This window comes from Salvelinus sp. IW2-2015, linkage group LG30 (assembly GCF_002910315.2).
Source record: "Salvelinus sp. IW2-2015 linkage group LG30, ASM291031v2, whole genome shotgun sequence".
NCBI lineage: Eukaryota > Metazoa > Chordata > Actinopteri > Salmoniformes > Salmonidae > Salvelinus > Salvelinus sp. IW2-2015.
The window spans coordinates 18,446,840-18,472,820 of record NC_036869.1 but is presented as its reverse complement, the minus strand read 5'-3'; the positions used below and the strand labels follow the sequence as shown (position 1 = coordinate 18,472,820).

The 25,981-nt window shown below is 42.3% G+C and overlaps 1 long non-coding RNA gene and 1 pseudogene across 1 annotated transcript in view; one reads left to right on the top strand and one right to left on the bottom strand.

The window, feature by feature from the left end:
* Positions 1–14,443, bottom strand: part of LOC111954849 (sodium/potassium-transporting ATPase subunit alpha-3-like) — a 28,629-nt pseudogene extending 14,186 nt beyond the window's left edge.
* Positions 1–25,981, top strand: part of LOC139023309 (uncharacterized) — a 376,026-nt gene that overhangs the window by 186,751 nt on the left and 163,294 nt on the right. The window lies entirely within an intron of this gene.

Here is a 25,981-nt window from a genome sequence, read left to right as displayed (position 1 = left end):
GATTAGGGTCACAGGTTATTTTGTGTCACTGCCACAACTACCCCACCCATAGTCATCTAGGAAAAACAAGTTAGGATTACGATTTGTTAAACACTTATGATGGGACTAATAGGATTGGAATTAGGATTATAGACACTGAGCTCTATGGTCAGGGCCGCGGGCTGATTTTTGTCTTGAGCGGAGGGTCAGGGGGACGGAACATAATTACAAATCATTTGTAGACCGCAAGAAGCCCAAACAGATGACTAAAACATAATAATTTCAAACCTTGCTTACATTTGTATATACAATCACATATATCTCTATATTATGTGTGGGAATACTTTGGAACAGATTCCCATAATTTAAATTATCACTTGGAGCTGATTTGCTGGTGTTTTTATAATCTTTTATGTCCCACAAAAAACAATCAAACAAAAAATGCTTTATTTGTTTTTGGTTCAGAAAACTCGGTTGGGGGATGGGGGGGTAGCAAATCACCGGAGGGACAAATTGGTATTGGTGGTGGTATTGTAGGAGACAAGCGGATAGGGTGGTAAGGCGATCTAACGTGTTGACCAAACTGGACACCTGCGTGCGCCATCGCGCGCATGTTGATTTTGTCCCCCCACACCAGACACGATCACCACACGCAGGTTGAAATATCAAAACAAACTCTGAACCAATTATATTAATTTGGGGGCAGGTCGAAAAGCGTTAAACATTTACAGCAATTTAGCTAACTAGTTTGCTGTTGCTAGCTAATTTGTCCTGGGATATAAACATTGGGTTGTTATTTTACCTGAAATGCACAAGGTCCTCTACTCCGACAATTAATCCACAGATGAGAAAGGAATTTGGTTTACCGTTTTGTCATCTCTCCTCCTTCCTCAGGCTTCTTATTTACTTCTTTGGAGTTTATATGGCAGTTGGCAACCAACTTTACGGTCCATTACTACAACCAACTGGAGCGTCGACGTCAGTTTATCCTTCAAATCACCCACATGGGTATATGCTCCTAAACACCAATGAGGAGATGGCACATGCTCCTAAACACCAATGAGGAGATGGCACATGCTCCTAAACACCAATGAGGAGATGGCACGTGGGTATGTGCTCTTAAAAACCAATAAGAAGATGGGAGAGGCCGGACTTGCAGAGCGTTGAGCGTCACAAATAGAACCTATTTCTATTTTAGCGCCTGGCCACGCAGACGCTCGCGAGCAGTGTGGGTGCAATGACTGAATAACATGTATGTGTACATTTATTTTGCAACGCTCGCGGACGGACGAAGAGCAGTGCTTGACTTGGGCAGGAGCTCAGCGGAGCTGAGTACCGGCACCTCAAATGTTCTACTGCTTAAGCTCCTGTTCCTCTTATAGAATATTATCTCAAAAGTATTGTGGAGCTCCTGCACCTAAATATAAACAGTATCAGCACCCAACATGAGTACTGTATTCTATTTCAGTCCAAGCCATGCACTAAAGAAGAGGTTTGTTTACCTGGGGCACCATGTTCTTGAAGGACTCCATGATTTTGGAGCTCTTGGCCTCCTGGAAGTAGGAGAAACAGCCGGTGACCACGACGACAACAGAGAGCACGATACCCAGGTACAACTGGAGAGAGAGAACCCAGCAAACAATGTAAAAAACAAACAGTATTGGAACATTTTAACAAACGTTCTTACAACCATTGTGTCCTTCTACTAATGTTTATCAAATAACATTTTACCAGCATTCATGAGGTGTTGTCATGCTATGTTATCTGAAAAACAAATTGAAACTCAATTGGAACATTACTTAACATTGTAGGAACATTTGCTGTTTTTGCTGGGGGGAAAAAATCGAACTTAATTGTTTGATAGTGTTATTATGGTGCCTAGCTTTTTAATGAATTGAGGGTTGGTTGAAGCATATAGCTGGATCTAAAATACCACATGCCATGCAGGTTTGAGGTCAATTCAGAGTTGAATTGGGAATGGCTGATGAATTCCAATTCAGTTCTTGAATTGAAATAGTAAACGGGATGCAGAATTATTTGAATTTGACTTTGAATTAATGGAAATATATAGGATAGGAAATACATCATTGATACATTCAATGAAATTCAAATGCCTCATTTAGTATTACCCGGGTACAACTGGAGAGAGAGAGAGCAAGGAGAGAGAGACATAAATATTGTTTAACCATTTATCATTTTAGACAGTGCCTATATTTCACATTCATTTGGGGTTGGTTGAGGCATATTGCTGGATCTAAGAAACACATGGGACATTGAACTCATATCAACAGTAGACCACTAGACACTTAATTGAGTTTGCCAAATCTTTTAGTGCCAAGTAGGAATCAGCCACAACCCCACAAGTTGAATCTTAATGCTACATTTTGGAAACACTACATTAAGCTGAACCAAAAAGGCCATGTATACCCTTGCATCCCTTTATCCCCTGCCAAGTGATGATGGGGGCCATTTTGTATGTGTCTGTCACTCACATTGTCTCCGGCGGGCTCATCCTCGGTGGCGGCTTGGATGGCGTAGGCCAAGAAACAGAGGATGGCGCCAGTCCACAGCAGGATGGAGAAGCCACCGAACAGCTGGCGACAGAACTTGACCCACTCGGGGGTGGTGGGGGGAGGTGTGAGGGCGTTGGGGCCGTCTCGAGCCAGGTACTCAGCGGCCTTAGCGTTGGTCAGACCCTGAGGAGGGGGGCGAGAAAGGAGGGAGAGGGAGAGAGGAAGGAGAGGGATTGCTGTTAAAATGGTACAACCTTGGGCATCATTTGTGATAACTGATATTTGATATATAACTGATATTTCCTTTAATGTTACAATATATTTCATTTTAAAAGCCCCAACACAGGTTTTGAGAAAACTCTTGAGGTGATGAACTTACCTGGACTATATCAGTAGCGTACTTCTGGCATACCTCTTCGATGGACATCTTGTGTTCCGTCTAAAATTAAAAAGTAAAAAACATTGAATATAAAACTCTAGTTTTAACTAAATATTTGCAAATATATTGTGAATAGCGCTTGGGGATATTTTAAGGCTGTGTTTCAGAAGGATATTCATATTATCATGGTTTGGCCATATGCCTCATGTCATGTTTACTCTCGCTCCCCCTCTCCAGCGCTCGACGTCGCCAGTTGTCTCATCATTACGCACACCTGCCACCATCGCTACGCGTACCTGCGCCTCATGACACTCACCTGGACTCCATCACCTTGCTGATTCCCTCCCCTATATCTGTCACTCCCCTTGGTTCTTTCCTCAGGTGTTATTGACTCTGTTTCTGTTTGTTTTCATGTCTGTACACATTTCGTGTTTCTTGTTTTGTGCTATGTTCGATTTATTATTAAATTTGCACTCCCTGTACTTGCTTCCCGACTTCCAGCGTACACGTTATACCTCATAACAGAGTACATTTTCTTCAAACAGGATTAGTTTACATTGGCATTGCCTCTAACCACAAACTATTCATACAAAAAAAAAATCCTTTGTTTGACACCCATGAGATTCACTTACTGCCACCAATAAAATAGATTTTCAGGAATACAGACTACCAAAATCCATTGTCCAATCATCTGAGAAGTGATCGTTTTGTTGTCGCAAGCAGAATAAACAAAGACTGCCCACTGGGAACACATTGGTTGAATACATTTTTATTTTATTTAACTAGGCAAGTCAGTTAAGAACAAATTCTTATTTACAATGACAGCCTAGGAACAGTGGGTTAACTGCCTTGTTCAGAGGCAGAATGACAGATACATTTTTTACCTTGTCAGCTCGGGGATTCAATCTCGCAACCTTTCGGGTTACTGGCCCAACACTCTAACCACTACGCTACCCGCCGCCCAGTGGGTGCTCTTTAGCATTGTGTTTCTCAGCCTTTTATTATACTATGGTCTGGCAAGTTATGGTCCTTCCTTCTTAGATTAAAACTAGCACTTTGGACTCAATTGGTCTCAGCCAACCATCTGAGGGACCAGTTAGCAACATTCCAGAACACACTGCTCTAGGGCACGGTGCACGGACAGGAAACAGGAAGTAGGAATTATGCACTACATACCAAGGGAACTTCCTTCTTCAGTTCATCCATGTCCTTGGTCTTCTTGTCCGCCTTGGAGTTCGCCTTCTTGGGGGACTCCTTCTCTTCCTTCTCCGTCGTGGTGGCCACACGGTAGCTGTCTGACCGTCCATACTGAAAGACAAACACAGAGAGAAAACAGATCCCTGACCAGTCCATATTTTATATAGAAAAAGGTTGGGTTAATACACAGTGTGGGTTAGCTAATCCTAAATCCACAATTTTAGGCTTTGAACGCGTCAATGCTGCCCTAGTAACTTTGAGTTTTGCAGTGACTTGGGCTTTCTGGTGCCAGTGTAGACTTTGATCTGAAGCCATTCTTGTGATTATTGTGACTTTGCCATTGTAATTGTTTGTAAGCTTGTGAGGTCTAAAATGAATCTATGATCGTATGCTATCCATTTGTTTTTTGTATGCTGTTCTTTGTATGCCATTTTAATATTTGAGAATTAACCAATGATATTAGGCCACTCTTGGCCATGATTACAGACACCTGTGTATCTTTTGACACTATATAAACGAGTCATCCCGCAGTGTTTGTGATTATACCCTGATGAAGACAGCTTGGCTGTCGAAACATTGGATATTACATTTTAGCACCTGAGCTCCTAGAGTGTGCGGCTCTCCTTTATTTTCAAGTTTTCTACTCCGCTAGCCAGCACCTCGCCTAAATAGGTGTGCGTTTCTTTTTCTTCTAGACAGCTGGAATCCTACCTGCACCACAAGCTAAGCCACAACTTGATAGGAATTCACGCACTCAGATAATATCACTGTTAGCTACTTGAGTGTGGGCCACAATCAAACAAGCAAACAGAGAATTAAGTGCAAGGCTGCCATAATTATATGGTTGGGCAAAGCTCCCTAAATATTTGCCACTCTAGCTTTGTATACTCCACATGGAAATGATGAAAATGATAACAGCCAGGAAATGTATAACATGGTCCAGAATGGAAGGTTTTTCTAATCAAGACCTAATGGTTATGGTTTAAAACTAGGCTACTTTACTTTACTAGGTGTCTCCTACAGGTGGTGAGCTCTCCAAATTCCCATCATTTGAGAGTGTTTTATTTCCCCAATTTAATGATTCCCATCATTAAAATGCATTTCATTTTGACATGGTATGGTCCAAGGAGTGACCAAGTGTACAATATTTACAGTAAACGGCCATTTTGGGATTTTCTTGTCAGATCGGTTTAGGTATCGCAACAGGAAGGCTGCATTCGAGTCAGGTATACCCCGCCTGTATTTTATGGTATAGACATTTTTTTTTACCTGATTGAAGGCTTTTTATTTTAAATATTGAAGGTTGAAGTCTGAACTTTGTAAATATGTACAGTGATAAACGTCGCTTTGGAACATTAGCTCAATTTTGTAAATAAATCGAACCACTTCTACCCGCCCGCCTCCTGCTGCTTACCCTTAAGACTCCTACAAGGTCCCTATTTTACAGTCAGTGACATGTCAGTGATTGCCTACATTATGCAAAGGCACCCAAACATGGTTCCTTCCTCTACCATTCCCTCTCTCAATTACTCCCTCCACACCCAACCTCTCTTTCACTCTTTCTGTCTAACCTTTCATTTCTCTCTCTCTCTCCCACACTCTCTTTAAATGTCTCCCTTTTTCTCTCGTCATGGACAATACAAGCCTTGTGAGAGTACAGTGCCACAGTGAGAGGGACCTCACATGGTCGTTTCTATGAAAAGCGCATGACGGTGGCCCTGTGGCCCCAGGTGCCGTGATGGTCAGAGACCACAGAAAGTCCTGAAAACGTCCTTAGAGGAGAAATGGTCCATGATACTAAATGTGTTATACTATGTGCCTTATATGTGCCTGTATGTGTTTATATACCTCTTATACTGTATGTCTATATACTGTACAATGAGTATACAAAACATAAAGAACACCTGCTCTTTCCATGACATAGACTGACCAGGGGAATCCAGGTGAAAACTATATTCCCATATTGATGTCACTTGTTAAATCTACTTCAGTCAGTGTAGATGAAGGCGAGGAGGATTTTTAAGCCTTGAGACAATTGAGACATGGATTGTGTATGTGTCACCTTAATTGGGGCGAACGGGCTCGTGTTAATAGCTGGAGCGTAATAAGTGGAATGCTATCAAATACATCAATGCCAGTCCATTCGCTCCGTTCCAGGCATTATTATGAGCCGTCCTCCCCTCAGCAGCCTCCACTGGTGTGTGTGCCATTCAGAGGGTCAATGGGCACATTTAAGTGCCTTTGAACTGGGTATGGTAGTAGGTGCCAGGCCCGACGAATTGAAGCTGTTCCGAGGGCAAAAGTGGAAGTGCAACTCAATATTAGGAAGGTGTTCTTAATGTTTTGTATACTCAGTGTATGTGCCTGTGTTTACGGCCCTAAAACACACAAAAGGCTATTTATCGTCTGAACTTTAATCACAGTAAGACAGTAAAAGACACTATGAGCAGACTTTGGGTTTGGTCACTGATACATTCATGTTGTATCCATCTTGTGCAGTCTACAAGGTAATCACATTTCATGGTTGAATTACAGTCTTCATCGCTCGATCAAAGACTAGACATTGCCACTGGGAGCGATTCAAGCAGACAATGACAGAGATTCAAAGATACACTGGGAGAGATTCAAGCAGACAATGAAAGAGATTCAAAGAGACACTGGGAGAGACTCAAAGACATATTGGGAGAGATTCAAAGAGACACTGGGAGAGACTCAAAGACTCAAAGAGACACTGGGAGAGATTCAAAGAGACACTCGAGAGAGACTCAAAGAGACACTGGGAAAGATTCAAAGAGACACTGGAGAGACTCAAAGAGACACTGGGACGAATTCAAAGAGACACACTGGGAGAGACTCAAAGAGACACTGGAGAGCTCAAAGAGACACTGGGAGAGACTCAAAGAGACACTGGGAGAGACTCAAAGAGACACTGGGAGAGATTCAAAGAGACACTGGAGAGACTCAAAGAGACACTGGGAGAGTTCAAAGAGACACTGGAGAGACTCAAAGAACACTGGAGAGATTCAAGAGACACGGGGAGAGACTCAAAGAGACCACTGGGAGAGGACTCAAAGCCGAGACACTGGGAGAGACTCAAAGAGACACTGGGAGAGATTCAAAGAGACACTGGGAGAGATTCAAAGATACATTGGGAGAGATTCAAAGAGACACTGGGAGAGATTCAAAGAGACACTGGGAGAGACTTAAAGAGACACTGGGAGAGATTCAAAGATACACTGGGAGAGACTCAAAGAAACACTGGAAGAGATTCAAAGAGATATTGAGAGAGACTCAAAGAGATATTGGGAGAGATTCAACGAGATATTGGGAGAGATTCAAAGATACACTGGGAGAGACTCAAAGACATATTGAGAGAGATTCAAAGAGACATTGGAAGAGACTCAAAGAGATATTGGGAGAGATTCAAAGAGATATTGGGAGAGATTCAGAGACACTGGGAGAGACTCAAAGAGATATTGGGAGAGATTCAAAAGATAGAGATACAGAACCTGTCCTATCAGACAACTCCAAATCATTGTATCAGAGCTAAATCACACAGCCTGAGACTTTACAAGATATGCATCACAGGAGCCTTTGGTGGTTCATTTTCCTACTGCATCTCCTTCTGTTTCCCATCATGTAACACAAACAAACCAGGAAGGACCCCTGAGTCCTCCACAGGAGAGCCAAAATGTCATCCACTAAACACCGAAGTCGCCTAGCCCACCACTGGTTGACTATGCTAATAGTCCCCTTACATCCACTTGCTCTCAAATTAATTACAAAAAATCCATAGGGAAGGGGGTCGTGAGGGGACATTTGGGGGTGCTCTTACCTGGTATTACTGTACACCAGGGGAGGCTCCTCAGAGGAGGAAGGGGAGGACCATCTTCCTCAGTGAATTTCATACAAATTAAAATAGTAAGACATTAAAAAAGTTCTCCTTTTTGGATAAAACGATACTAAATATATTCAAGTCACCAAATAATTGATTAAAACACACTGTTTTGAAATGAAGGTCTACAGTAGCCTCAACAGCACTCTGTAGGGTAGCACCATAGTGTAGCCCAGGCCTGGGCAACTCCAGTCCTCGGGGGCCTGATTGGTGTCACACTTTTGCCCCAGCCCCAGCTAACACACCTGACTCCAATAATCAACAAATCATGGTCTTCAGTTAAAAATGCAATTAGTTTAAATCAGCTGTGTTTGCTAGCGATGGGGGAAAAGTGTGACACCAATCAGGCCCCTGAGGACTGGAATTGCCCAGGCCTGGTGTAGCCGGAGGACAGCTAGTTTCCAACCTCCTCTGGGTATATTGACTTCAATACAAAACCTAGGAGGCTCATGGTTCTTACCTCCTTCCATAGACTTACACAGTAATTATGACGACTTCCGGAGGACGTCCTCCAACCTATCAGAACTCTTGCAGCATGAACTGACATGTGGTCCACCCAATCAAAGGATCAGAGAATGAATCTAATACTGAAAGCATAAGCTACCGCTATTTAGCACTGTTGTGCATAAAATATGGTGAGTAGTTGACTCAGAGAGAAAGACAATAGTTGAACAGTTTTGAACAAAGTAATTTCTTTAAAAAATGAAGGAAAAGCAAGAGAGAGAGAGCACTATCTATATTTTGTTGTATTTTTTTACTTTCATTTCCACCTAGCTAGTGAATGCAGCTAGCTAGTTTAGCCTACTCAAACACCCGGCTCAAACAGAGAGGGATGCTATGTTAATACTAGAACTCTTCCAAGTCAAGGTAAGATTTTGGTTTTATAATTTTTTTGCCAATGGGGCCCGCTGCTAAACTGCTTGCTGACTGTACACTGTACTGCATATTGTAGTGGGTTTACAAACGCTTTAGTTCTAGTAGCTATGTTGACTAGCTATGGCGTAAGCTAATATGGTGACACTGATGTAGGCTGTGTGTAGCGGTTAGAGGTTATGATATGAAGGTTTGGTTTGGAAAGGTTTTTTCACCTGGAATATGAATGACAGTAATCCAATACGCTGTAATAGAAATAGTCCCTTTGTAGTCCATGATTGTCTGTAGACCCTGCCACATACGTCTTGTGTCTGAGCCGTTGAATTGCGACTCCACTTTGTCCCTATACTGACGTTGTGCCTTTTTGATAACTACACTGTTTGTATTCGGCCATATTCCCAGTCATCTTGCCATGGTTAAATGCGGTGGTGCGCGCTTTCAGTTTTGCGCAAATGCTGCCATCTATCTACAGTTTCTGGTTCATTTTAATAAAATGTTTAAATGTAACCTTTATTTAACTAGGCATGTCAGTTAAGAACAAATTCTTACTTACAATGACGTCCTACTCCAGCCAAACCCGAACGACACTGGGCCAATTGTGCGCCGCCGTATGGGAACAACTATTGATTTATAACCAAAGAGAGTTACTGCAAGTCGCAAAGAATACAGGAGCTGCCTTCACTATTCCAGCACCATTTCAACTTGATCATTTCAACATCATCAAATCACCTCTACAGGAATAAATATCTCTCCGGGAAGAAGGGCAGGGGTGAATGTTTCATGATTAACTACTCATGGTTTGATTGTGATAATGTACAGGAACTCAAGTCCTTTTGTTCACCGGACCTAGAATACCTCACAATCAAATGCTGACCGTATTACCTCCCAAGATAATTCTCTTTAGTTATAGTCACAGCCTTGTATATTTCTCCTCAAGCCGATACCACAATGGCCCTCAAAGAACTTCACTGGACTTTATGCAAACTGGAAACCACATATCCTGAGGCCGCATGTATTGTAGCTGGGGATTTTTACAAAGCAAATTTGAGGAAAACACTATCGAAGTTCTATAGTACTCGCCCTGCTAAAACACTCGACCACTGCTACTCCAACTTCCGGGATGCCTACAAAGCCCTCAACTGCCCTCCCTTTGGGAAATCTGATCACGACCCCGTTTTGCTCCTCCCTTCCTATAGGCAGGAACTCAAACGGCCTACCCTGGTTTTGGCCGGGGTAGGCCGTCATTGTAAATAAGAATTTGTTCTTAACTGACTTGCCTAGTTAAAAAAAGGTTAAATAAAAAAAAATTAAATGTGTTTAGTGGTACAAAAAATGTCGGAAACATTAACTTGCTTGACCATGCTGTAGGTCTGTTACATGCAATATGCTTTGTGGACTTCATCGGACAGAGGTTGCTATCCCGTTTTGTAATAAAACAAAGGTGTGGTTGAATTGTCTCGCCTTTAGGCCTATATAGCACGGTCGCAAGGCATATGAATTAACTTATAGAGCAAACAACGCACTGCTACTGCTGATGAAAGGCCTACTACTCATCCCGTGAGATCAACTGTCGACACAAATTAGGGCCGACTAAAGGAATAACTGTATTGGCCAGTGCCAATAATTTCATTGGCCAGTGCTATCCGTAATCCTTGAGATGTCCCTTCCCTTACCCAAACCCTAAACTTAACCATAAACATAACCTGAATTTTAGCCTTAACCCTTTTAAATGTCAACTTCAGCGGGGGGTAGAGACGTCCCAAGGGTACTGAAAAGCACGGACCATATTTCATCACAAACCATGAATCATGACATCATCGGCTTAAGGAAGGATACAGTGCATTTGGAAGGATTTCAGACCTCTTGACTTTTTCCACATTTTGTTACGTTACAGCCTTATTCTAAAATGGATTCAATAAATGTATTTCCTCATCAATCTATACACAATACCCCAAATTGACAAAGCGAAAACAGGTTTTTAGATTTTTTCAAATTTATGACAAACATAAAACTAAAATACCTTATTTACATAAGTATTCAGACCCTTTGCTATGAGACTCGAAATTGAGCTCAGGTGCATCCTGTTTCCATTGATCATCCTTGAGATGTTTCTACAACTTGATTGTAGACCACCTGTGGTAAATTCAATTGATTGGACATGATTGGGAAAGACACACATCTGTCTATATAAGGTCCCACATTCAACAGTGCATGTCAGAGCTCCGAGATAGGATTTTGTCGAGGCACAGATCTGGGGAAGGGTGCCAAAAAATGGCAGAGCTGGCCGCCCGGCCAAACTGTGCAATATGGTGAAAAGGGCCTTGATCAGCGAGGTGAACAAGAACCAGAGGGTCAGTCCTCAAGAACACAGTGGCCTCCATCATTCTTAAATGGAAGATGCTTGGAACCACCAAGACTCTTCCTAGAGCTGGCAATCAGGGGAGAAGGGCCTTAGTCAGGGAGGTGACCAAGAACCCGATGGTCACTCTAAGTTCCTCTGTGGAGATGGGAGAAGCTTCCAGAAGGACAACCATCTCTGCAGCACACCACCAATCAGGCCTTTATGGTAGAGTGGCCAGATGGAAGCCATTCCTCAGTAAAAGGCACATGACAGCATGCTTGGAGTTTGCCAAAAGGCACCTAAAGACTCACAGATCATGAGAAATAAGATTCTCTGGTCTGATGAAACCAAGACTGAACTCTTTGGCCTGAATGCCAAGCGTCACTTCTGGAGGAAACCTGGCACAATCCTTAAGGTAAAGCAAGATGGTGGCAACATCATGCTGTGGGATGTTTTTCAGCAGCAGTGACTGGGAGACTAGTCAGGATTGAGGGAAAGATGAATGGAGCAAAGTACAGAGTTCCTTGACGAAAGCCTACTCCAGAGCGCTCAGGACCTCAGACTGGGACAAAGGTTCACTTTCCAACAGGACAATGACCCTAAGCACACAGCCAAGACAACGCAGGAATGGCTTTGGGACAAGTCTCTGAATGTCCTTGAGTGACCCAGCCAGAGCCCGGATTTGAACTAGATCGAACATCTCTGGAGAGACCTGACAATAGCTGTGCAGCGACACTCCCCATCCAACCTGACAGAGCTTGAGAGGATCTGCAGAAAAGAATGTGAGATACTACCAAAATACAGGTGTGCCACGCATGTAGCGTCATACCCAAGAAGACTTGAGGCTGTAATCGCAGCCAAAGGCACTTCAACAAAGTACAGTAAAGGGTCTGAATAGTTTCTTTCAGTTTCTTTTCCAAAATGTTCTAAAAATCGGTTTTTGCTTAGTCATTATGGGGTATTGTGTGTAGATTTTTTAATCCATTTTAGAATAAGGCTGTAATGTAACAAAATAGGGAAAAATCAAGGGGTCTGAATACTTTCCGAACGCACTGTATACAACGATGAATAGGAACATTTTGTCCTTTTTGCCATGACTAATCAACAGGGTTTTGGCAGTCTGTGTCACCACTACACCGAGTCAAAATGGAAGATAGAAATAAGCAAGATTTTCTGTTACAACCAGTCACTGGCATGCTTGATTATTAGGCTATGACAACCTCCCTAACCCATATCAACATGGGGGAACTGGGCATCCATTTTGGCGCAACAGTCTGCGTTAATTGGTACCCCAACCGAACCTCTCCACTAATTCCCTATCTGTATATCCATAACCAACGACTGTCACAGTTTCAGTGACTTAATATATGACTCTGTAGGATGGGTATAAAACAAGTGGTGGACAACAATTCCAATATTCCAATTCCGGCATTTAGTATCCTACCCCCACCCTCTGAGTGTGTCCTTGTGGCCTCCTCATCAATTACAAATGGCAGTCATGGAGGCCATCACTGTGCCATAAAAGCAAGAGGTCAAAAAGTGAAACAATATTATGACAACTAGGCTAATAATGTAATGAAATTAGGCCTATTAATAGATCATCAGATTTAGAGGATGGATAAGGCATCTTTCTTGCATCCCCATTGCTTTCCTTCTGTAGACTAACCTAAATATTCCTAAATATTGTAATTCTTCTTGACAATTTGTCTATGTGCCATTCAAGTTCAATGGAATACATACAAAAAAGTAGAGAATGGCCAAAAAAAAATCTGGCTAATTTGGGATTTAGGTTTGGCGAACAGCTTGTTTTCAATTTGTCACGAGGAACAGATTGCGCGCCTTTGCCCCACCGGCGACACGTTCCTTTTAATCGCCCAACAGAGTTCATCCCTCCGTAGCCTACATATGTTTAGTGATATAATTAAGCAATAAGGCCAATATACCACTGCTAAGGGCTGTGTCCAGGCACTTCGCGGAGCTATTATAAATTGGTCACCAACATAATTAGAGTAGTAAAAATACATGTTTTATCATACCCGTGGAATACCACGGCTGTCAGCCAATCAGCATTCAGGGCTCGAACCACCCAGTTTATAATCAAAATTTGGGACCAGATTCTCCTCTCCGGGTAACTAAATTATGCCGCACCCGCTGGCGGCTGGAGAGGAGAGGAGTGGAAGTGCGCAGCGGATCGGTTCGAGCGCAATTCGGAAAACGGTGCAGATAGCAGATTCGAACAATGTCAGTAATGTTTCTATTTAACACTTTAACAGGAGAATAGACAGCGATGAAATGTATTGGACTGTAATTCGTCCAATTGCATTGAATCAACATAGAAATAGCTACCCTTCATGCGTTTAACTGTCATGCAAGTAAAGTCACACCAATTTGCAATAGTTTCACAAGCCATCGAAATCCAATAGTGGTTAATGTCATTCCAATATGATATTTCTTCCACATTTGAACCCTTTTGAGGTGAGTTACACATGTCTCATATGCTACTACAGCTATCCATTCATAAACGCATTTTTACGCACAATGGAAATAACTCTTACCCCCATCTCGGCGCAGTCAGTCGGGTATCCACAGCAGATGAAAAGGTTTTAGGCTGGATTCCACCGGAGTAGCTGATAGTATAGTGTAGAAACAGAAGAGAGAACTGTAACTGTACAATTTAAGAAGAACAAATGCTCTTCTTCCAGACGCTATTGGCTATTGTTCTAATAATACATGATCAGATCTCATTCATAAGAGGAACGGCACAGAAATACATGAGAAGGCAACGTTTCATTGAATACCTTTTTTAAAAGGGGCCGTTTTAGGTGTAAAATTATCAAATTAAAGGCAGTTTAGCAATACGCGTTGCTCTGTATCATGCGAAAATTATACCCAGTGAAATTGAAGAGCCGAGCCGCTTGTTTACGGTATTCGATTCTGTCTCCCTCCGCTGTTATGCTCAGCTGCCGTGCCACTCCCTTTCCACGCTCCCCAATACTCCTCGTGTGAAAGAAGCGCCAGTGGGTGTGTGAGATGCACTACCCTGGACCCACAAAGCAGGATAGACCTATTGCAAGTGTGCTATGTAATCAGTCTCACTCGTAACTATAATCCACCCACAGACCATTCTTTGCCCCAATAGGTCGCATAACAAACAGACAATTGAGAGATCACCAGTCCAATTCTGTTTCAGGATGTTCAGACAAAGGGCCAATAGAAGTGAGAGAAGACTTGATAGTTCAAAAGAACAGCTGTCTAACAACTATGAAAACGCTCTTAAGTTGTAGTTTGCTTGACAGTTAGCCTCCCTCAGACATGAAATTGCAATCTCTTGAGAGATGACGGACTTAACAATACATGAATGATGTTATGAATCTCTTCTGCAGCTATAAATACAAAGGCTCTGCTCAAGTCTGTCATCCATATATCTGGAACATATGAACAGGCTATTCAATGTCCCTCCCCAATGACCAATCTGTCTCAACACTGTAGTGTTCCTCTCAGCTACCTCCGCCCAAAACTCCCACTGTCAAGTGTGGTCTCCATGGAGATTTGATAAGCATCTCTTATCACGCCACACCAAAGTTAGTTGTTGCGCCTTGCATGTAAATGCCATGCGAACATTCCAGAGAGAACACACACTCAATCATCTGATATCATTGTATTGTTCAACGCACTTGAATGCATAAGTCTCTGGCTTTACAAGTGTATTTTTGAATCCAACACCTGCTGTTGAGTAGCCTGGGTACCCGTCTCTGTAGCTTACATTCCACTCCTTGCCTCTCCGTGCCACTCCTTGCCTTTGGCAAATAATAGGAGTGGCAAGGAGTGGAATGAATGTAAACTAAAACGACTGGTACCCAGACTAGCTGTTGAGAGTTCAAGTTTTGTTTTTGGAACCTTCAAACCGGGTGAATACCTGGAGTTTCTGGAAAGAACAAAGGGATTTGTGTTTTGTGATTATTGTGGCGTTGTGTGTGTGTGTGTGTGTGTGTGTGGTGTGTGTTGTGTGTGGTGTGTGTGTGTGTGTGTGTGTGTGTGTGTGTGTGTGTGTGTGTGTGTGTGTGTGTGTGTGTGTGTGTGTGTGTGTGTGTGTGTAACTGTGTAACTTTTGTGTGTGTAATAGGGAATATTTAAGATGAATAAAGTGAATATCCAGTTAAGAGTAATTAACAACAATGCTTAGCATATCTATATGTTTTCCCTTTATGTAATAAACATGATTCCAAGTGTTCTATTTGTGACACTCATTAATTTATGTCACGGGTTGATGGTCATTAGACTTGTTACTGAATGTTGTGGATTGTTCTCATATCGTTTGATAGTGATGACGTCAGAGGTACAAGGACCGAGGACATACTGACATATAAACGTGATTCTGTAGCAACTGCAAGTCATTGTCTTTTCTTGAGTTGGTAGACAACATTTTGCGCTGTCTGATTAATGTAAAGAACCTTCTCAGAGAAGGCACATTAGACATGTTCTATGCTGCCGTGCTGGAGGTGTCTATCTCTCTTTGGCAACTTGTAATAAACTAAACCAGATAGATTTCTGATTGACTTTATCAAGGACTGCGCTCCTTTTTGTTTCACGGGAATACCCTTAAAGTGTTTTTTTTTGGGGGGGGGTTATTTTTGGAACATTCCTATTTATTTGTCTCAAATGTATTTTATGCAATCTTATCTCACCACCCAGAACCATAACTTACAAGTTGACAGCTACAACTTACAATCTTTTCCAGAGCAACTTACAATCTGTGAATTCCATCAGAGCTACAGGAGGTGAGAGGAGGACACACACCCACACCACACACACACACACACACACACAACACACACACACACACACACACACACACACACACACACCACACACACACACACACACACACCACACACACACACTCACACACACACACACAACACACACACACACACACACACACAAGTCTGTAAACCTAACCCTTAATTTTAACCCGAAAACCTCACCTTAACACTAACACTAAAAACTAACCATAAAACTAACCCTAACCCTAAACCTAACAATAACCCTAATTCAAACCTTAACCCTGAACAACCTAGAAATAGCATTTAACCTTATGGGGACTAACAAAATGTCCCCAGTTGGTCACATTTTTGATTGTTTACTATTCTTGTGGGGACCACTGGTCCCCACAAGTATAGTTAAGCAGGTCCACACACACAGACTGAGCAGACTAGGTCTGGATTTTCACTGACCCTCTCTCTATATCTCTCCGTCTCTGTCTGTTTCTACAGTGCATTCGGACAGTATTCAGACCCTTTTTCCACATTTTGTCACGTTACAGCCTTATTCTAAAATTGATTACATTCAATTTTTCCCTCATCAATCTACACACAATACCCCATAATGACAAAGTGAAAACAGGTTTTAGAAATGTTTGCAAATGTAATAAAAAATAAAAACAGAAATACCTTATTTACATAAGTATTCAGACCCTTTACTATGAGGCTTGACATTGAGCTCAGGTGCATTCTGGTTCCATTGATCACCCTTGGGATCTTTCTACAACTTGATTGGAGTCCACTTGTGGTAAATTCAACTGATTGGACATGATTTGGAAATGTATACACCTGTCTATATAAGGTCCCACAGTTGACAGTGCATGTCAGAGCAAAAACCAAGTCACAAGGTCGAAAGAATTGTCTGTGGAGCTCGGAGACAGGATTGTGTCGAGGCACAGATCTGGGGAAGGGTACCAAAAACTGGCCGAGCTGGCCACCCGGCCAAACTGTGCAATATGGTGAAAAGGGCCTTGATCAGGGAGGCGAACAAGAACCAGAGGGTCAGTCTGACAAAGCTTGAGAGTTCCTCTGTGGATATGCGAGAACCTTCCAGAAGGACAACCATCTCTGCAGCACTCCAGCAATCAAGCCTTTATGGTAGAGTGGCTCAACAGAAACCCCTCAGTAAAAGGCACATGACAGCCCGCTTGGAGTTTACCAAAAGGCACCTGAGCAAAAGGTCTGGATAAATGTGATATTTCAGTTTTTCATTTTCAATACTGTTGCAAACATTTCTAAAATCCTGGTTTTTGCTTTGTCACTATGTGGTATTATTGTGTGTAGATTGATGAGGGAAAAAAACTATTTGATGCAATTTAGAATAAGGCTGTAACATAAGAAAATGTGGAAAAAGTCAAGGGGTGTGAATACTTTCTGAATGCACTGTATATCTCACACACACACACACATGTGTGTGTGTTGTGTGTGTGTGTGTGTGTGTGTGTGTGGTGTGTGTGTGTGTGTGTGTGTGTGTGTGTGTGAGATTATACAGTGCATTCAGAAAGTATTCACACCCCTTGACTTTTTCCACATTTTTTATGTTACAGCCTTATTCTAAATTGCATCAAATAGTTTTTTTCCCTCATCAATCTACACACAATATACCACATAGTGACAAAGCAAAAACCAGGATTTTAGAAATGTTTGCAACAGTATTGAAAATGAAAACTGAAATATCACATTTATCCAGACCTTTTGCTCAGTGCCTTTTGGTAAACTCCAAGCGGCTGTCATGTGCTTTTACTGAGGGTTTCTGTTGAGCCACTCTACCATAAAGGCTTGATTGCTGGAGTGCTGCAGAGATGGTTGTCCTTCTGGAAGGTTCTCGCATATCCACAGAGGAACTCTCAAGCTTTGTCAGACTGACCCTCTGGTTCTTGTTCGCCTCCCTGATCAGGCCCTTTTCACCATATTGCACAGTTTGGCCGGGTGGCCAGCTCGGCCAGTTTTTGGTACCCTTCCCCAGATCTGTGCCTCGACACAATCCTGTCTCCGAGTCCACAGACAATTCTTTCGACCTTGTGACTTGGTTTTTGCTCTGACATGCACTGTCAACTGTGACCTTAATAGACAGGTGTATACATTTCAAATCATGTCCATCAGTTGAATTTACCACAAGTGGACTCAATCAAGTTGTAGAAAGATCCCAAGGGTGATCAATGGAACCAGAATGCACCTGAGCTCAATTGTCAAGCCTCATAGTAAAGGGTCTGAATACTTATGTAAATAAGTATTTCTGTTTTTATTTTTTATTACATTTGCAAACTCTAAAACCTGTTTTCACTTTGTCATTATGGGTATTGTGTGTAGATTGATGAGGGAAAAATGAATGTAACATTTTAGAATAAGGCTGTAACGTGACAAAATGTGGAAAAAGGGTCTGAATACTGTCCGAATGCACTGTAGAAACAGACAGAGACGGAGAGATATAGAGAGAGGGTCAGTGAAAATCCAGACCTAGTCTGCTCAGTCTGTGTGTGTGGACCTGCTTAACTATACTTGTGGGACCAGTGGTCCCCACAAGAATAGTAAACAATCAAAAATGTGACCAACTGGGGACATTTTGTTAGTCCCCATAAGGTTAAATGCTATTCTAGGTTGTTCAGGTTAAGGTTGAATTAGGGTTATTGTTAGGTTTAGGGTTAGGGTAGTTTTATGGTTAGTTTTTAGTGTTAGTGTTAAGTGAGGTTTTCGGGTTAAAATTAGGGTTAGGTTTACAAGACTGTGTGTTGTGTGTGTGTGTGTGTTGTGTGTTGTGTGTGTGAGTGTGTGTGTGTGTGTGTGTGTGTGTGTGTGTGTGTGTGTGTGTGTGTGTGTGTGTGTGTGTGTGTGTGTGTGTGTGTGTGTGTGTGTGTGTGGTGTGGGTGTGTGTCCTCCTCTCACCTCCTGTAGCTCTGATGAATTCACAGATTGTAAGTTGCTCTGGAAAAGATTGTAAGTTGTAGCTGTCAACTTGTAAGTTATGGTTCTGGTGGTAGATAAGATTGCATAAAATACATTTGAGACAAATAAATAGAATGTTCCAAAAATAACCCCCCCCCAAAAAAAACACTTTAAGGGTATTCCCGTGAAACAAAAAGGAGCGCAGTCCTTGATAAAGTCAATCAGAAATCTATCTGGTTTAGTTTATTACAAGTTGCCAAAGAGAGATAGACACCTCCAGCACGGCAGCATAGAACATGTCTAATGTGCCTTCTCTGAGAAGGTTCTTTACATTAATCAGACAGCGCAAAATGTTGTCTACCAACTCAAGAAAAGACAATGACTTGCAGTTGCCTACGAATCACGTTTATATGTCAGTATGTCCTCGGTCTTGTACCTCTGACGTCATCACTATCAAACGATATGAGAACAATCCACAACATTCAGTAACAAGTCTAATGACCATCAACCCGTGACATAAATTAATGAGTGTCACAATAGAACACTTGGAATCATGTTATTACATAAAGGGAAAACATATAGATATGCTAAGCATTGTTGTTAATTACTCTTAACTGGATATTCACTTTATTCATCTTAAATATTCCCTATTACACACACAAAAGTTACACAGTTACACACACACACACACACACACACACACACACACACACACACACACACACACACACACACACACACACACACACACAACACACACACAACACACACACACACCACACACACACACACACACACACGCGCACAAATAATCAAAAACACAAATCCCTTTGTTCTTTCCAGAAACTCCAGGTATTCACCCGTTTGAAGGTTCCAAAAACAAAACTTGAACTCTCAACAGCTAGTTGGGTACCAGTCGTTTTAGTTTACATTCATTCCACTCCTTGCCACTCCTATTATTTGCCAAAGGCAAGAGTGGCACGGAGAGGCAAGGAGTGGAATGTAAGCTACAGAGACGGTACCCAGGCTACTCAAACGCAGGTGTGGATTCAAAAATACACTTGTAAAGCCAGAGACTTATGCATTCAAGTGCGTTGAACAATACAATGATATCAGATGATTGAGTGTGTGTTCCTCTGGAATGTTCGCATGGCATTTACATGCAAGGCGCAACAACTAACTTTGGTGTGGCGTGATAAGAGATGCTTATCAAATCTCCATGGAGACCACACTTGACAGTGGGAGTTTGCGGAGGTAGCTGAGAGGAACACTACAGTGTTGAGACAGATTGGTCATTGGGAGGACATTGAATACCTGTTCATATGTTCCAAGATATATGGATGACAGACTTGAGCAGAGCCTTGTATTTATAGGCTGCCGAAGAGATATAACATCATTCATGTATGTTAGTCCGTCATCTCTCCAGAGATGCATTTCATGTCTGAGGGAGGCTACATGTCAAGCAAACTACAACTTAAGAGCGTTTTCATAGTTGTTAGACAGCTGTTCTTTTGAAACTATCAAGTCTTTCCTCACTTCTATTGGCCCTTTGTCTAAATCCTGAAACAGAATTGGACTGGTATCTCTCAATTGTCTGTTTTTTATGCGACCTATTGGGGCAAAGAATGGTCCTGTGGGTAGGATTAAGTTACGAGTGAGACTGATTACATAGCACATTGCAATAGGTCTATTCCTGCTTTGTGGGTCCAGGGTACGTGCATCTCACACACCCCTGGCCTTCTTTAACAGAGGAGTATTGGGGAGCGTGGAGAAGGGAGTGGACCGGCAGCTGAGCATAACAGCGGAGGGAGACAGAATCGATACCGTAAAACAAGCGGCCTCGGTCTCTTCAATTTCACTGGGTATCAATTTTCGCATGAACAGAGCAACGCGCGTATTGCTAAATGCCTTTAATTTGATTATTTACACCCTACAAGGCCTTTTAAAAAAGGTATTCAATGAAACGTTGCCTTCTCATGTATTTCTGTGCCCGGTTCCTCTTATGAATGAAATCTGATCATGTATTTTAGAACATTAGCCATAGCGGTCTGGAGAAGGCATTTGTTCTTCTAATTGTACAGTTATCAGTTTTCGGTGTTTCTGGTTTTTTCTAACCAAAACTTAACCTTATCTGGCTATCCGGTGGAATCCAGCCTAAAACCTTTTACATCTGCTGTGGATACCCGACTGACTGCGCGAGATGGGGTAAGAGTTATTTCCATGATGTGCGTAAAAAATGCGTTTATGAATGATAGTCTGTAGTAGCATTGAGACATGTGTAACTCACCTCAAAAGGTTTCAAATGTGGAAGAAATATCATATTGGACATGACATTGAACCACTATTCGATTTCGATGGCTTGTGGAACTATTGCAAATTGGTGTGACTTTTACTTGCATGACGTTTAAACGCATGAAGGGTAAGCTTTTCTAATTTTGATTTCAATGCATTGGACGAATTAAAGTCCGAATCATTTCACATTCGCTGCTATTCTCCTGTTAAAGTGTTAAATAGAAACATTACTGAATGTTTCGCAATCTGCTATCTGCCCGTTTTCCGAATTGCGCGCTCGAACCAGTGCGACCTGGCGCCATTCCACTCCTCTCCTCTTCCAGCCGCCGGCGGGTGCGGCATAATTTAGTTTATTCCGCGGAGAGGGAGAATCTGGTCCCAATTTTGATTTAACTGGGTGGTTCGAGCCCTGAATGCTGATTGGGCTGACAGCCGTGGATTCCAGGGTATGATAAACATGTATTTTTACTACTCTAATTATGTTGGTGACCCATTTATAATAGCTCCGCGAAGTGCTTGGAACACGCCCTTAGCAGTGGTATATTGGCCTTAATTGCTTAAATTATATCACTAAACATATGTAAGGTTACCGGAGGGATGAACTCTGTTGGGCTGATTAAGGAACGTGTCGGCGGTGGGGCAAAGGCGCGGCAATCTGTTCTCGTGACAATTGAAAAACAAGCCTGTTTCGCCAAACTAAATCCATTAGCCAGATTTTTTTTTGCCGCATTCTCGTACTTTTTTGTATGTATTCCATTGAACTTGAATGGCACATAGAAATTGTCAGAAGAATTACAATATTTAGGAATATTTAGGTTGTCTACAGAAGGAAAAGGCAATGGGGATGCAAGAAAGATGCCTTATCCATCCTCTAAATCTGATGAATCCGTATTAATAGGCCTAATTTCATTACATTATTAGCCTAGTTGTCATACTATTGTTTCAGCTTTTTGACTCTTGCTTTTAATGCACAGGATGGCTCCATGACTGCCTTGTCAATTTGATGCGAGGGGCACATAAGGACACCATCAGAGGGTGGGGGTAGGATACCTAAAATGCCGGAATTGAATATTGGAAAATTGTTGTCCACCCTTGTCCATCTACAGAGTCATTATTAGTCATGAAACTGTGACACGTCGTTGGTTATGGATATCAGATAGGGAATTAGTGGAGAGGTTGGTTGGGGTACCAATTAACGGCAGACTGTTGCGCCAAAATGGATGCCAGTTCCCCTGTTGATAGGGTAGGGAGGTTGTCAATAGGCTAATAATAAGCATGCAGTGACTGGTTGGTAACAGAGAAATCTTGCTTATTTCTATCTTCATTTTGACTCGGTGTAGTGGTGGCACAGACTGCCAAAACCACGCCTGTTTGATTTAGTCATGGCAAAAGGGACAAAATTGTTCTATTCATCGTTGTACAGTGCGTTCGGAAAGTATTCCAGACCCCTTTGGATTTATCGCTATTTTGTTAGCATTTACGCCTTTTCTAAAATGGATTAAAAAATCCTAGGCACACAATACCCATCATAGTGACTAGCAAAACACGATTTTTAAGAAATTTTGGAAATAACTGAAAGAAGACTACTTCAGACCCTTTACTGTCTTTGTTGAAGTGCCTTTGGCTTGCGATTAACCTCAAGTCTTCCTTGGGTATGAGCTACAGTGCGTGGCAAACTGTATTTTGGTAGTATCTCAACATTGTCTTTTCTGGCAGATCCTGCTCAAGCTCTGTCAGGTTGGATGGGGGAGTGTCGCTGCACAGCTATTGTCAGGTCTCTCCAGAGATGTTCGATCTAGTTTCAAATCCGGGGCTCTGGCTGGGTCACTCAAGTGCAATTCAGAGACTTGTCCAAAGCCATTCTCCGTTGTCTTGGCTGTGTGCTTAGGGTCGATGTCTGTTGGAAACGTGAACCTTTGTCCAGTCTGAGGTCTGAGCGCTCTGGAGTAGGCTTTTCGTCAAGGATCTGTACTTTGCTCCATGTCATCTTTCTCAATCTGACTAAAGTCTCCCATAGTCACTGCTGCTGAAAAACATCCCACAGCAATGATGTTCCACGATATTGCTTTACTTAAGGATTGGTGCCAGGTTTCCTCAGAAATGCAGCTTGGCATTCCAGGCCAAAGAGTCAGTCTTGGTTTCCATCAGAACCAGCAGCATCTTATTTTCTCATGATCTGTGAGTCTTTAGGTGCCTTTTGGTCAAAACTTCCAAGCTGCTGTCACTGTGCCTTTTACTGAAGGAATGCTTCCATCTGGCCGACTCTACCATAAAGGCTGATTGGTGGTGTGCTGCAGTAGGATGGTTGTCCTTCTGGCAAGCTTCTTCTCCCATCTCCACAGAGGAACTTAGAGTGACCATCGGGTTCTTGGTCACTCCCTGACTAGGCCTCTCCCCTGAATTGCCAGCTCTAGGAAGAGTTCTTGGTGGTTCCACATCTTCCATTTAAGAAAGATGATGGAGGCCTACTGTGTTCTTGAGGACTGACCCTCTGGTTCTTGTTCCAAACCTCGCTGATCAAGGCCCTTTCACGCATATTTGCACAGTTTGGCCGGGCGGCCAGCTCTGCCATTTTTGGCACCCTTCCCCAGATCTGTGCCTGCGGACAAAATCCTATCTCGGAGCTTCTGACATGCACTGTTGAATGTGGACCTTATATAGACAGATGTGTGTCTTTCCAATCAGTCCATCAATTGAATTTTTACCACAGGTGTCCCTACAATCAAGTTTGTAGAAACATCTCAAGGATGATCAACTGGAAACGGAATGCACCTGAGGCTTCAATTTCGAGTCTTCATAGCAAGGGTCTGGAAATACTTATGTAAATAAGGTATTTTAGTTTTATGTTTGTCCATAATTTGAAAAAATCTAAAAACCTGTTTTCGCTTTGTCAATTTGGGGTATTGTGGTATAGATTCGATGAGGAAATCATTTATTGATCATTTAGAATAAGGCTGTAACGTAACAAAAATGTGGAAAAAGTCAAGAAGGTTCTGAAATCCTTACCAAATGCACTGTATCCCTTCCTTAAAGCCCGATGATGTATGATCATGGTTTGTGATGAATATGTCCGTGCTTTTCATAAGCCCTTGGGAACGTTCTACCCGCTGAAGTTGACATTAAAAGGGTTTTTATAGGCTAAAATTCAGGTTATGTTTCATCGGTTACGTTTAGGGTTTGGTAAGGGAAGGGACATCTCAAGGATTACGGATAGCACTGGCAATGAAATTATTGGCACTGGCCAATACAGTTATTCCTTTAGTTCGGCGCCAATTTTTGTGTCGACAGTTGATCTACGGGATGAGTAGTAGGCCCTTTATCAGCAGTAGCAGTGCCGTTGTTTGCTCTATAATTTAATTCATATACTTGCGACCGTGCTATATTGGCCTAAGGAGACAATTCAACACACCTTTGTTTTATTACAGAAACGGGATAGCAACCTCTGTCCGATGAAAGTCCACAAAGCTATGCATGTAACAGACCTACAGCATGGTCAAGCAAGTTAAAAATGTTTCCGACATTTTTTTTTTGTACCACTAAACACATTTAATTTTTTTTTATTAACCTTTTTTTAAACCTAGGCAAGTCAGTTAAGACAAATCTTATTACCCATGACGGCCTAACCCCGGCCAAAACCAGGGTAGGCGTTTTGAGTTCCTGCCTATAGGAACGGGAGGAGCAAAGACGGGGTCGTGATCAGATTTCCAAAGGGAGGGCCAGTTGAGGGCTTTGTAGCATCCCGGAAGTTGGAGTATGCAGTGTCGAGTGTTTTAGAAGGCGCGAGTACATAGACACTTCGATACGTGTTTTCCTCGAAATTTGCTTTGTAAAAATCCCAGCTACAATACATGCGGCCTCAGGATATGTGGTTTCAGTTTGCAATAAAGTCAGTGAAGTTCTTTGAGGGCCATTGTGGTATCGGCCTTGAGGAGAAAATACCAGGGCTGTGACTATAACTAAAGAGAATTATCTTGGGAAGGTATACGGGTCAGCATTGATTGTGAGGTATTCTAGGTCCGGTGAACAAAGGGACTTGAAGTTCGCTGTACATTATCCAATCAAACCATGAGTTAGTTATCATGAAACTCAACCCCTGCCCTTTCTTTCCCGGAGAGATATTATTCCTGTAGAGGTGATTTTGGATGATGCTTGAAATGATCAACGTTGAAATGGTGCTGGAATAGGAAGGGCAGCTCCTGTATTCTTGGCGACTTGCATGTAACTCTCTTGGTTATAAACAATAGTTGTTCCCAACGGACGGCGACAATTGGCCCAGTGTCGTTCGGGTTTGGTGGAGTAGGTGACGTCATTGTAAGTAGAATTTGTTCTTACTGACATGCCCTAGTAATAAAGTTACATTTTAAACATTTTATTAAAATAACAGAACTGTAGATAGATGCAGCATTTTGCGCAAAACTGAAGCGCGAACCACCGCATTTACATGGCAAGATGACTGGGAATATGGCCGATACAAACAGTTAGTTATCAAAAAGGCACAGGAACGTCAGTATAGGGACAAAGTGGAGTCCGGCAATTCAACGGCTCAGACACAAGACTGTATTGTGGCAGGGTCTACAGACATATCAGGACTACAAAGGGAACTATTTCTATTACAGCGTATTGGATTACTGTCATTCATATTCCAGGTGACAAAACCTTTCCAAACCAAACCCTTCATATCAAAACCTCTAACGCTACACACGCCTACATCAGTGGTCACCATATTAGCTTACGCCATCAGCTAGTCAACATAGCTACTGAACTAAGCGTTGTAACCCACTTACAATATGCAGTACAGTGTAAGTCAGC